Source organism: Oryctolagus cuniculus, chromosome 1, assembly GCF_051225735.1.
Source record: "Oryctolagus cuniculus isolate XC-2025 breed Fujian yellow rabbit chromosome 1, ASM5122573v1, whole genome shotgun sequence".
Taxonomy (NCBI): domain Eukaryota; kingdom Metazoa; phylum Chordata; class Mammalia; order Lagomorpha; family Leporidae; genus Oryctolagus; species Oryctolagus cuniculus.
In genome coordinates, this window is record NC_142867.1 from 114,959,731 (window position 1) to 114,972,908 (window position 13,178).

Here is a 13,178-nt window from a genome sequence, read left to right on the forward strand (position 1 = left end):
GTGTTAGGCTCCTGTGTTCCTCAAGTTAATTTGAGTATTTCCCTTCCTTGCAACCAGAAGAGCCTAACTTACATTAGTGTTAAAGAAAGTTTGGACAACAGAAGCAAAAATAGACCAATGAGCTTACATCAAAGTAAAAAGCATATCCAAAGGAAACATCTAACAGAGTAGAAAGGTGGCCTAAAGAACAGCAGAAAGTATTTGTGAACCGTGTATCTGATAAGGCACTGAAATGCAAAATATGTAAGGAACTCAAGCAACTCAATAGCAAGAAAAAAATAACTTGATTTAAAAATGAACAAAAAAACCTGAAAAGATATGAAAAAATACTCAATACCACTAGTCATCAGGGAAGTGCAAATTAAAACTACAATAAGATGTCACCTCACGCCTGTTAGGATGACCATTACAGACTAATGTAGGTGAGGACATAGAGAAAAGGGAATCTTTGCATACTGTTGTAGGAATATCATTTGGTACAGCCATTATGGAAAACAATTTTGGAGGTCTGCACAAAATACAAATGTAACTGCCATACAATCCAGCAATTCCACTAAATTCCTAAAATTGAAATTGATGTGTCAAAAAGGTATCTGTACTGCCATATTCACTGCAGCATTATTTACAATAGTTAAGACATGGAATCAACCTAAGTGTCCATCGATAGATGACTGGATGAGGAAAATGTAGTGGGTATTTCAAATATCTTGTATACACATAATATATACATGTATACATAATATGTGTGTGTATTATTCAGCCTTTAAAAAAAGAAGGGAATGCTGTCATTTGGAACAATATGAATGAACTGCGTGATATCATTCGTATGTGGAATCCAGAAACGTGAAACTCATAGAAGCAGAGCAGTAGAATGCAGTTGCCAGAGGCTGGAAGCTGGGAGATGCTGGGTAGATGTTATCGGAGGACAATTTTTCAGTTACAGAAGGAGAATAAGTTCAAGAGCTCTATTGTACAGCATGGCAACTATGAATCCTAATAGCATATTATATACTTGAAAATTGCTGGGACATTAGGTTGTAAATGTATTCAACAAAAATAATGATGTCTGTGAGGTAATTATATGTTGATTTCCTTGATTTCAGCCATGCTACAATATATACATTTATCAAAATGTTATGTTGAACAACATAAAATTATATAATTTGCATTTACCAATTTAAAAGCCAATAATAACTTTAAAATTAAAAGTAATAAAATATATTTATAAAAAAGGAAGCCAGGAGCCAGTATTGTGGTGTAAGTGGGTAAACTCACTGCCTGCAACATTGGCATCCCATATGGGCACCGGTTCAAGACCCAGCTGCTCAGCTACTTCACTTCTGATCCAGCTCCCTGCTAATGACCTGAAAAAAGTAGCTGAAGATGGCCCAAGTTGTTGGGTCCCTGCACCCACGTGGGTGACCTGAAGAAGCTCCTGGTTCCTGGCTTTGGCCTCACTCAGCACTCCCATTGCAGCCATCTGGGAAGTGAACAAGCAAATGGGAGATCTCTCTCTCTCTCTTTCTCTATCTGTCTCTCCCTCTCTCTGTGAATCTGACTTTCAGATAAATAAATAAATCTTTCAAAAAAAAAATAAAAAGAAGCTTATTTGGGAAACAAAGGAAAATACTCAGGCAGTAGCAAAATAGGGTTATTTAGAACAAAAGCCATTTGAGCTATAGATAAGGGAAAAGGACCAAAGAGTTGTTAATAAGCTACTATTTGTTGATAACCTCACCAGCTTGTTTGTCTTATTGATTTGTTCCTAAAGAGCTCTGGACTGGGAGCCAGGGGTCTACTGCTTGCCCAATTCACCTAATTACTCAATAAGTCACTTCACCTGGATCTTAGTTTCCATACCTAAAAAGGGGAGACATAAACATTTTTTCTACTTCTCTCACAGGATGCATGGTCATATTGAAAAGATTAGTTATCACATGGAGAAGTGAAAATGTGAGGTATTAATAGTAATTGTGGCCGGCGCCATGGCTCAATAGGCTAATCCTCTGCCTGCGGCGCTGGCACCCAGGGTTCTAGTCCCGGTTGGGGCGCCGGATTCTGTCCCAGTGCTCTCTGCTGTGGCCCGGGAAGGCAGTGGAGGATGGCCCAAGTGTTTGGGCCCTGCACCCACATGGGAGACCAGGAAGAAGCACCTGGCTCCCGGCCTTGGATCAGTGCGGTGCACCAGCCGCAGTGCGCCAGCCGCAGCGGCGACTGGAGGGTGAACCAATGGAAAAAGGAAGACCTTTCTCTCTGTTTCTCTCTCTCACGGTCCACTCTACCTGTCAAAAAAATTTTTTTTAATTAAAAAAAAAATAGTAATTGTGAGTTGTGGCTGTTACAGGAGTAATTGTTTATATTTTCTTTTTTGGTAAGATAAGTTAAAGATCAACGAACAATGCTACACCCACCCTATCTCACCCACATGCCATCCCAATGTGGTTCTTCTCTCCTGTCTACAGAGCTCGAAGCTCTCTGCTTGCTCTGTGTTTGCCATCTTTTACGTCTGAGTTGTACCAGTGTTCAGTAACTGAATAATCAACAAAGCTCTCCTGAATGACCTCTAACATGTTTGCTCTCCTGTGCTGAGGTATTCTAGCTAGAATGGCTGAGTAAGCAGTTTAGAAATGGTGGATGGTAAACGGTGGTGGCCACAGTATTGATCCTAGTGAGGACGGGAGGTGTTTAGTACTTGTCACGTCTACACTACAGGACACCATGATTACTCGTCTGAAATTGAGCTTACCTCCTATCTTCTCACCTGAAAAAGAGCCCTATGTTCATCCTTGCCTTATTTTTTTTTTTTTTTTGACAGATAGAGTTAGACAGAGGGAGAGACAGAGAGAAAGGTCTTCCTTCCATTGGTTCACCCCCCAAATGGCCACCATGGCCAGTGCTACGCCGATCTGAAGCCAGGAGCCAGGTGCTTCCTCCTGGTCTCCCATGCGGGTGCGGGGCCCAAGCACTTGGGCCATTGTTCACTGCCTTCCGGGGCCACAGCAGAGAGCTGGACTGGAAGAGGAGCAACCAGGACTAGCACTTGGTGCCCATATGGGATGCCAGCACCGCCCCCCCCCTTCTTTTTTAAACAGAGTATTTCCATGACATTATGGTATCCTGCCCAACAGTTAAGCCACTATTTGGAACACTTGCATCCATATTGAAGTGCCAGGCTTCAAGTCCCAGCTCTTCTCTTGTTTCTACCTCCCTGCTAATGAACTTTTTTTTTTTTTTTTTTTTGACAGGCAGAGTGGACAGTGAGAGAGAGAGAGACAGAGAGAAAGGTCTTCCTTTGCCGTTGGTTCACCCTCCAATGGCCGCCGCGGCCTCACTGATCCGATGGCGGGAGCCAGGTGCTTCTTCCTGGTCTCCCATGGGGTGCAGAGCCCAAGTACTTGGGCCATCCTCCACTGCACTCCCTGGCCACAGCAGAGAGCTGGCCTGGAAGAGGGGCAACCGGGACAGAATCTGGCACCCCGTCCGGGACTAGAACCCGGTGTGCCGGTGCCGCAAGGCGGAGGATTAGCCTAGTGAGCAGTGGTGCCAGCCTGCTAATGAACTTTTGTGGGCAGAAGATGATAAGTTTTCCAGAGCCAAACTTGCCTTTTCTTTCCATTTTAAAGTTTTACTAGGGAAAATTACCAACAGTTGCCAGGCAAGTCCCTGTGCATCCATCATCCCGTGTTCATCTTGCTTGTCAAGCCTCACACCCCTCCCTCCCTCTCCACCCAGCCTCAGCTGGACAGGTCGCTCAGCAACCTAGGGCTAAAAAGTTCTTAAGAGTGACATGGAAGAGAAAGTGCTGGGCACTGCCCAGGCGTGTTTGGAGCACTGGGTTAGGACTCAAGTGTTTGAGTCCCTGCCACTTATGCAGGAAACCTGGATCCAGGCTGGCTCAGCCCCAGTCTTAGTAGGCATGTATTAAGGAGAGAACCACCAAATGAGGGTTCTACCTCTGTCTCTAATTAATATATATAAATATTTATATAATATGTAATACTATACAAATGTATATATTAATAGAGAAAAATGATAGACCCCTGGAGACCAATAGCTGTTTGAGAAGGAGGCTCAGAGGGCTGTGAAAATTTCTCAGCAGTAGCAGCATTTTGGGGTTATATTAAACATGGGGGACACTTTACCACTTAGTATGGAAGTGCACTATGTCGTTCAAAGATTAAGAGCACAATCCCAACCCTTGCCCTGATCAACACTGGAAGTCAATCTTCTGATTCAGAAAAACATGTTTTGATGATGTAGTCTGAGAAGCTGATCAGGGAACAGGAGCGTGAGTAAGGCCAGCTACCTTTGGCCCCTTGTTGGCTGTGCACCTGGAAGCTCTGAGCATCCTCCTGACCAAGTGCTAACAGGGAGAGAAAGTACAAACGTTCAGCACCTAACCCAGTGCTCCAAACACGCCTGGGCAGTGCCCAGCACTTTCTCTTCCATGTCACTCTTAAGAACTTTTTAGCCCTAGGTAGCTGAGTGACCTGTCCAGCTGAGGCTGGGTGGAGAGGGAGGGAGGGGTGTGAGGCTTGATAAGCAAGGTGAACACGGGATGATGGATGCCCAGGGACTTGCCTGGCAACTGTTGGTAATTTTCCCTAGTAAAACTTTAAAATGGAAAGAAAAGGCAAGTTTGGCTCTGGAAAACTTGAAGGCTGGGGGCAGCCCTTTCTCTGTCAAATTTTTTGCACCACTTTCTGGCCAGGGTTTTTATTTCACAGTTAGAAACAGAAGTAGACGTGAACAGTGACTAAAATTCATGTTCAGAGGGAAACGAATGGAAGCAGATCCTTCCCCAGGAGGAGGCAGCAGGGTCCCAAGCACCTGGAGGAAAGAGGGACCCATGGAGAGAAGAGACATGGGCAGGAGAAACTGGAAGCCTGAGAAACCTGTCTCACTGACTTCACAGTGTGCCCATTTCCACGCCTTAAGGCATTCTTTTGGGGGCAACTCACTGAGACCCCCTCTTTCCCCATGAACTCACAATCCAGCCCTATCCCTGACACAATTATCCTGGGCTTCAGAGACAAAATCCCTCACTGGCTTTTGACCCCTGCCCCCTTAATAATATCAGACCATAAAGTTGCTTAGCACAGAGGAGTTGCCATGGCAACAACATCCATATCTCTGGACGAGTGCCAGCACCGAGACCCGGGGGCTCGGGCACATGGCAAAAGGACAGCTTGCAGGGAACAATGGAGGGAGCCGGCTGCAGATTCTTTTCATGCCTAATTACCCATGAGCACATGGCACAATGGCTTATTTAACTCAGCTTTGGCTCGGAAGGGAGACAGGTTCACATTCCAGTTGGAAAGGATTCCAGCCCTGGCCCTTGCCTCCATTTCAGGGAGGGGCAGGAGGCAAAGCAACGTGAGTCATTGAAATGCATAGACCTTGTCTTCTTAATTATTTTGCATTTGGCCATCTTTCCTTGTTTCAGAAGCTAATTATTCCAAGTGGGGAGAATTGGTCCATCTCAGGTTTAGCTGGAAGCTAAACACTGACAACCGGTTTGGGGAACAACAGTTTCCCATGCCCGGCTCGGCAGTAGAATATCATTCTTTCTCAGGCCTGACTCAGCCGGAGGGTAGAACAGCTTACTGAATTCTCGCGATGGATAAGGTAACCTTCCTGGCTGCCTGATCACTTTCCGAGGATGGCATTTAGGCCTGATCCCTGCAATTTTCAGACTTTAGAACAAGGACCAGGCTGTCAGGTGGGCCCAAGCGGAAGAGACAGAATGGAGAACAGGGGAAAAGGGTACAAAGAAGATTCCCCACTCCATGTAGGCGCCAGGCTGCACCACCTCCTGCACACAGAGAGCTCACAGCCAATCAGAAATGGTTTTAGTCATCAAGGATGGTGGGAGAGCAAATGAGACTGTTGCTTGATAGGAATTTTGAGTGTGAGTGGTTTTTAGAGATGTAAGCCAGAGGTTCTTTGCTGGCTTCTCTGTCAAGACAATAAAAGACATGGAGTAAGAAATCTATGAGGCCGGCACCGCAGCTCACTTGGCTAATACTCCGCCTGCAGTGCCAGTACTCCGGGTTCTAGTCCCGGTCAGGGCGCTGGATTCTGTCCTGGTTGCCCCTCTTCCAGTCCAGCTCTCTGTTGTGGCCTGGGAGTGCAGTGGAGGATGGCCCAAGTGCTTGGGCCCTGCACCCGCATGGGAGACCAGGAGAAGCACCTGGCTCCTGGCTTTGGATCGGCGCGGTGCGCTGGCCGTAGCAGCCATTTGGTGGGTGAACCAACGGAAAAGGAAGACCTTTCTCTCTGTCTCTCTCTCTCTCACTGTCTAACTCTATCTGTCAAAAAAGAAATCTATGAAGAATATTATATTCGTCTATCGATTACTAAGACATCATCCATGCATCAGACAACATTTCTTTATTCATCTGTTTGGATCCTGCCCCAGCCTGACCCCTGCCACGTCCCTCACAGCATGATTTGCTATTCATCATCTGACAACTCCAGGCAGCGGTCACAGGTTTTCCAGTTCTCCTTCCTGGCTCCGCAGAACTCAGTGCCCCAGCTCGCTCCCTCTGCATGTTTCGGCCTCAGTGCTAATTGTGCGGGAATATAAGACTATGGATCCCATCATTCTGGGAGTGTCCAGAGCACACCCTCTTCATTACAGCAAAAAGATGTGCACTGGTGCAGGGGCCACCTGCATCTCTTAGATGCTCAGTGTTGTATGCAGGACAGGAATGGCAGGAAATCAAGCCATTAAAATGAACTTCGTGATAGCAAGTGGAGTATGAAGTGAGGTCAGGTTAGGTTCTGCTGTAGATCTCGTCTGCAGGGCAAACTCTCTTGCCACTCAAGGACAGATGTAGAACTGCAGATCCCACTGCAGGACTCAGAGGAGGGATTTGCGATTTCAGAGGAAAACCTTGCTTCTGCAGCAGAAAGTTGCTCCTGTTTAAAAGAAGCACGCGGGTGAATGAAGGACAATGAGATCCCACGTGACACGTGATCCAGGATGCTCATCCTAAGGTGGGCATTACATGATCAACTGGTTCATAAGATCGGGTGGCTGTGGAGCAATTTCTGTGGGAAAGAAATTGTGCATCAGGCTTACAGAAATCCAGAAAGGGTAAATAAATGACAAGGGCAAGTGGCCAGATTTTTATGTTCCTTTACTCAGTTTCTCCCTCAGCTCACACTTAATAAGGAAAAAGAGTTCAAACCTGGTTGAAAAACAGGACCATGGGCCAGCGCTGTGGCTCACTTGGTTAATCCACAGCCTGCAGTGCCGGCATCCCATAGGGGCGCTGGGTTCTAGTCCCGGCTGCTCCTCTTCCAGTCCAGCTCTCTGCTGTGGCCAGGGAAGGCAGTGGAGGATGGGTCAAGTGCTTGGGCCCTGCACCCACATGGGAAACCAGGAAGAGGCACCTGGCTCCCGGCTTCAGATCAGGGTAGCTCCAGCCGTAGCCACCATTTGGAGGGTGAACCAACGGAAGGAAGACCTTTCTCTCTGTCTCTCTCTCTCTCTCACTGTCTAACTCTACCTGTCAAATAAATAAAGAAAAAAAAGAAAAATGGGACCATATCACATTTGCTGCTAGCAATAACAGACAGCTGAGACATCACAGCCTCTTTCAGACATGAAAACAAAGTGACACTCGGTGAAGGAAAATGCTGTCGAAGGCTAGAACTTTAAGCGGATGCTATACCACTCAACAAAGAAAAAAACCTGAGGGATTGATGGATAGATAGATAGATATGAGAGATGCAAACATAGAAATAGATATGTAGATAAACACAGATACAGAGACATAGACACATACATACAGACGGTTGTCCCTCGGTATCCATGGGGCATTGGTTCTAACACCAAAGTCTGTGGATGCTCAAGTCCTTTGATAAAATTGTGTGGTATTTGAATCTAACCTACACACATCCTCCTGTATGCTTTAAATCATCCTCTACATTACTTGTAATACCTAACATAATGTAAACGCTCTGGAAATAGTTGTTAGGCTGTATTGTTTAGGGAATAATGACAAGAAAAGAAAAAGTCTATGTGCTTGGTACAATTTTTTCCCAAATATTTTTCGCTGAATCTGCAGATGTAGAGCTCATGGATATGAAAGATTAAATATGTGCAAGTCAGTGTGTGTGTGTGCCCGTGTGTGTACATGTATGTCTGTGTGCACGTGTTCTAGTGTGTGTTTGTGTGCCTTCTGTGACTGTGTGCATGCATGTGTGTGTGTGTGTGTGCCCGTCCTGTGCCATGTGTGTAGGAATCCAGAGAAATGGCAACTTTCTTGGCGAAAGGGAACAGGAGTAAAGCCAGGTGCCTCTCTTTCCTTTATCTTATCAAACAATTGAAAAGTGTGCAAGTCAGGTGGGAAGAGTTTCAGGAGGCAGAGGACAATCAGGAAGGCCAGGAAGTTGATGTTGGAGAAAGCGAAAGGAAAAACTTCTCACTGGAAGACTGCAATGAACCCATAGGTCTTCCCATTGACAGTCAATTGAGATCTTCTGAACAAGATGCAATACTGCACTGCAAATGTGATCTTCCATCTTCCATAGAAAGATCAAGAGGGTTAGGAGAATTAGCAATGCTGCAGAAGTTTAGCACCATCTTTAGCAAGAACACATTCATCAGAGGGAATCTCTTTCAAGATACATAAAGAAACCTCACTGAAACCTACATGGTAGATTCCCCCTGAACGCATGTTTGTGATGTGATAAGATCCCTTGCCAAGCTCATTAAAACCTCCAACTGTTCTCCACTCTGGTTGACACATGTGAAAAGAAATGTACTATTTTAGAAACTGGAAAGTTCTTGAGAGAAACCATTCACAAAGTGTGTTGCATGGAATGCCAGTTCTGTGAAATATTATTAATAGGTGTCTATGGGAATGAAGCAGGATATTTTTAGGTTACATAGAGATAGAACTCTGTACCTTAGATTTCTCTGTTCCATCTGCATTTGTGATGTGAAACTCCAAGGAAGGAGAGCTGAAAGTATTGATTCCTATTCCTATTTGACAATGGACAATGGAATAATTTTTTACAGAATATGATGTGTAATTAGTCTTCTTGTGAATTTAACTTGAGAAATGGTGCTGTACAGAATATAATTCTAGGTAGAAAACTAGGAGTTTCCTTTTTTTTTTTTTTTTTTTTGACAGGCAAACTGGACAGTGAGAAAGAGAGAGACAGAGAGAAAGGTCTTCCTTTTCCGTTGGTTCACCCCACAATGGCCGCTGCGGCTGGCACACCCCGCTGATCCGAAGCCAGGAGCCAGGTGCTTCTCCTGGTCTCCCATGCAGGTGCAGGGCCCAAAGACTTGGGCCATCCTCCACTGCACTCCCAGGTCACAGCAGAGAGCTGGCCTGGAAGAGGAGCAACCAGGACAGAATCCGGCGCCCTGACCGGGATTAGAACTCGGGGTGCCGGCGCCACAGGCGGAGGATTAGCCTATTGAGCCACGCACCAGCCAAAAAACTAGGAGATTGAAGAACATAAATAGGTTTTCTCTATTATTTTTCTAGCTATAAAAGAAAAGAATTACAAAGGGACAGTTCTTTAAAAAGATAATATGATAATATTATAAATAAGATTTGACTTTTCAGATAAATCTTTAATACATTTGAATTTCATTTTAAATAGACCAGTAGTCTCCAACATAGGATTGTGTGAGGGAACTCAAGGCAATTTATGAAAATGTTGGGGGGGAAAAAAAACAAAAGCAAAAACAGAAATTTTCTTTCTATATTTTTGTCAGCTTTTTATTTGTATTTTTTAAGTTTTTACTTTTATACATTTTTATTTATTTGAAAAGCAAAGGGACAGACAGAGATCTTCCATCCACTGGTTCATGTCCAGAATGCCCTCAACAGCCAGGACTAGACCCGAGCAAAGCTAGGAGCTGAGAACTCCATCCAGTCTTCCATAAAGGTGGCAGGGACCCATCTACTCGAGTTATCACCTGCTCTCTCCTGGGGTGTGCATCAGCAGGAAGCAGGAATTGGAAGCAGAGCCAGTACTCTAACTTAGGCACCATGAGATGCGGGCATCCTACCTGCTGCTCCAAATGCCCACACCGTATGCGTATTTTTGTGTTTCTGGTTTAGGGCATGTCAAATATTAATATAGAAACACATGCATTAACCTTATAAAATGTATACATGTATATACATGATCCAAAATTTGGGTCACTGTTGGCATGTGTAATCTGAGAAGTTTGAAAACTGTGCTCCAGACAATGAGAAACAACTACAGATTCTCAAGCAAGAAGGTGATGTATAATCAGAGGGAAGATTTAGGAAGATTAGAAAAATTCTGAACATGGAGTTAGACATATGGAGATGCTGCAATAATTAGGAATGTCTGATCTCCTTTTCCATAGTTATATTTCTTATTTCTATATTCATGTCTTAGTGAATAGGTTAGAACTTCCTTTGAAAAATGTGAATTTTCATAAACGATAGTAAGCATCTTTGTTTTACTTCTGACTTTAATGAGAATGCTACTTGTCTGTCATCAAGAGGTACAGAATTAATAGTTCACAATAGATGTGACTTATTTGTTCAGAAAGCACACTTTTCACTATTTTTCAAGAGAGTAAGTAAGAAGAAATAGAAATAATTCGAGAGAGCCTGGATAATTTCTTTAAAAAGTGTTATGTATTAATGGAAGGAAATAAGTGTATGCCAGGTGAATAAATTAAAAAACAAAACCTTTCCTGGCAATTCTTTACATTATAAGAAAAAGGAATATTCCTATAATATTCATACAAAAGAAATAAAAATTTACTGAAGTAGCTAACATCTCTGGAATTCTAAACACCCATACAACATCTGTAAGAATTGGAGAGAAGAATATTTTGAAAGAAAAGATGTTATTACATCCTAAACACCTGTCACCATAACGCATGGCAAACAGCAGCCAAGGTAAGGCCAAGCCCCTCACTTAGGGCGAAAGCAGACCTAGGACCCCACCCTGCTGACAGTGGTGACTGAATATATGAGTTAAACTCTGCCCATCAGAGTCCTCCTTGGATGGTTATCATCAAAAATTGGAAGAAATAAATTCTTGATTCTCCAATCATGGAACCAGAATAAAACAAACCTGGAATTGCTAATACTGGTGTTCCCAGCAAAAATGGGGGGAGGTCAGGTGTAATATAAAGAATTGGAGATGGTGAGAGAAGGAAGGAGGGTGGGAAGGAGGCAAAACCAAGAAAAGAGAAGTGGAGAAGAGGACAAAGAAAAAGACAAGATCTTGACAATGGCTGAAGTCTCTTGGTCCCCGCCTCAGCTTACTTGGAGCTTGTTTTTCCAATAAATCCCTTATTTTTAGTTTTTCTTCTGTTAGTTTTTTTCTAAGCTGAATTGAGTTGTGCTCTTTCAGCGGCAAACTACCTCGTAGAGCGTTGCTAGCAAGATTAATTTTTTTTTTTTTTGACAGGCAGAGTGGACAGTGAGAGAGAGAGAGAGAGAGAGAGAGACAGAGAGAAAGGTCTTCCTTTGCCGTTGGTTCACCCTTCATTGGCCGCCGCGGCCGGCTTGCTGCGGCCGGTGCACTGCACCTATCCGAAGGCAGGAGCCAGGTGCTTCTCCTGGTCTCCCATGGGGTGCAGGGTCCAAGCACTTGGGCCATCCTCCACTGTACTCCCTGGCCACAGCAGAGAGCCGGCCTGGAAGAGGGGCAACCTGGACAGAATCCGGCGCCCCAACCGGAACTAGAACCCGGTGTGCTGGCACCACAAGGTGGAGGATTAGCCTAGTGAGCCGCGGTGCCGGCCCTAGCAAGATTAAATATTAAGAATAATGACAGACCCTATATTGTGAAAGTACCTAAGTAAAAATCAAGTAGTGGGCATCTATCAATATAAGATGACTGATTAATTTTATTTTGTGTTGGGGCAGGCACTGTGGCGTAGTGGGTGAAGCCACCGTATGCGGTGCCAGCATCCCATTTGGGCGCCAGTTCAAGTCCCGGCTGCTCCACTTCTGATTCAGCTCTCTACTGTGGCCTGGGAAATCAGTACAAGATGGCCCAGGCCCTTGGGCTCCTGCACCCACGTGGGAAGACCCGGAGGAAGCCCCTGGCTCCTGGCTTTGGATCAGCGCAGCTCTGGCTATTGCAGCCAATTAGGGAGTGAACAGCCAGATAGAAGATCTCTGTCTCATTCTCTCTCTCTCTCTCTCTCTCTGCCTCTCCTTTTCTCTCTCTGTGTAACTCTGACTTACAAGTAAATAAATAAATCTTTAAATTTTTTTTTTTTTATTTTGTGGTTTTTCCGCTTCTCAGTACTACTTTTCCAAATATTACCCATGTAATCTGGGTTAAAAAGGCTATAAGCTTTTTCTTTTTATATATTCCGTTTCTAATTTTTTCACATTTGCCGTGAGTTCCATAATAGTAATCGTGTTATACAGCAAAGTTGCTGATTTCCTGTGTGCCCTTTTGTGTCTTGAAGATTAATTAAGCAACGCTCCCTCCAAAGCTGCTGCTTTGGAAGGTTTGCCACGGTTCCCTGTGGTGCTGGGTTAGAGTTGGATTTGAAATCGGAAAGGAACAGCAAAGCAAAGATACCGCTTTCTTAAGGGAATTTCTTTCCACGTCTGACCGCTGATCTAAGATCATGGTGGGTCGGAGCACCGCCCACTCTGCAAGAATTACCCATGCCTAACTTACCTTATGTAAGCAAAGGACAGATAGGCAAGGTCCCTGAGAGGTAAGTTGGAGCCAGAGAAATGGAGGAAACCTGGCTTCTTGGACAGCCTTCAAAAACTTCTGCCTTAGGCTCTGTAAAGCAGGTAACACACTTGCGCCCCCAGCTCCCTGTGTAAACCACAACCCAGTGGAGCCTGCGTGGGGGCAGGAGTCACATTTTCTCTGTCCGCTACACCAGGTTATTTTTTCACGGTGGAGCGAGGCAGAGGCCAGACAAGGAGACACCGGACAAGGGGCACAACACTGACACCTGTTACCGACAGAGAGAAACCACAGAGCGGATGGAGTTCAAAATCAAACATAGCTGTTTGCAAACAACTTTAGGGTTTGTCATTACTTAATATCAAAGTTTACAAAATAAAGAAGCAGTTTTTCCAGGGTGAGCATTTTGACAGAGAATTTCCAAGTCAGCCAACCAGAGATTTCTTAATACACACATACTTTGTTATCTTCTACTTGTTACATTTTTATACTTA

The 13,178-nt window shown here is 44.5% G+C and overlaps 1 long non-coding RNA gene across 1 annotated transcript in view; it reads right to left on the reverse strand.

Annotated features, from left to right (window-relative positions):
- Nucleotides 1–6,371: 6,371 nt before the first annotated feature.
- Nucleotides 6,372–13,178, reverse strand: part of LOC149128562 (uncharacterized) — a 43,138-nt gene continuing 36,331 nt past the window's right edge. Inside the window, exon 2 of the long non-coding RNA XR_016235219.1 lies at nucleotides 6,372–7,056. This is a non-coding gene — a long non-coding RNA (uncharacterized LOC149128562). The remainder of the gene's footprint in view (nucleotides 7,057–13,178) is intronic.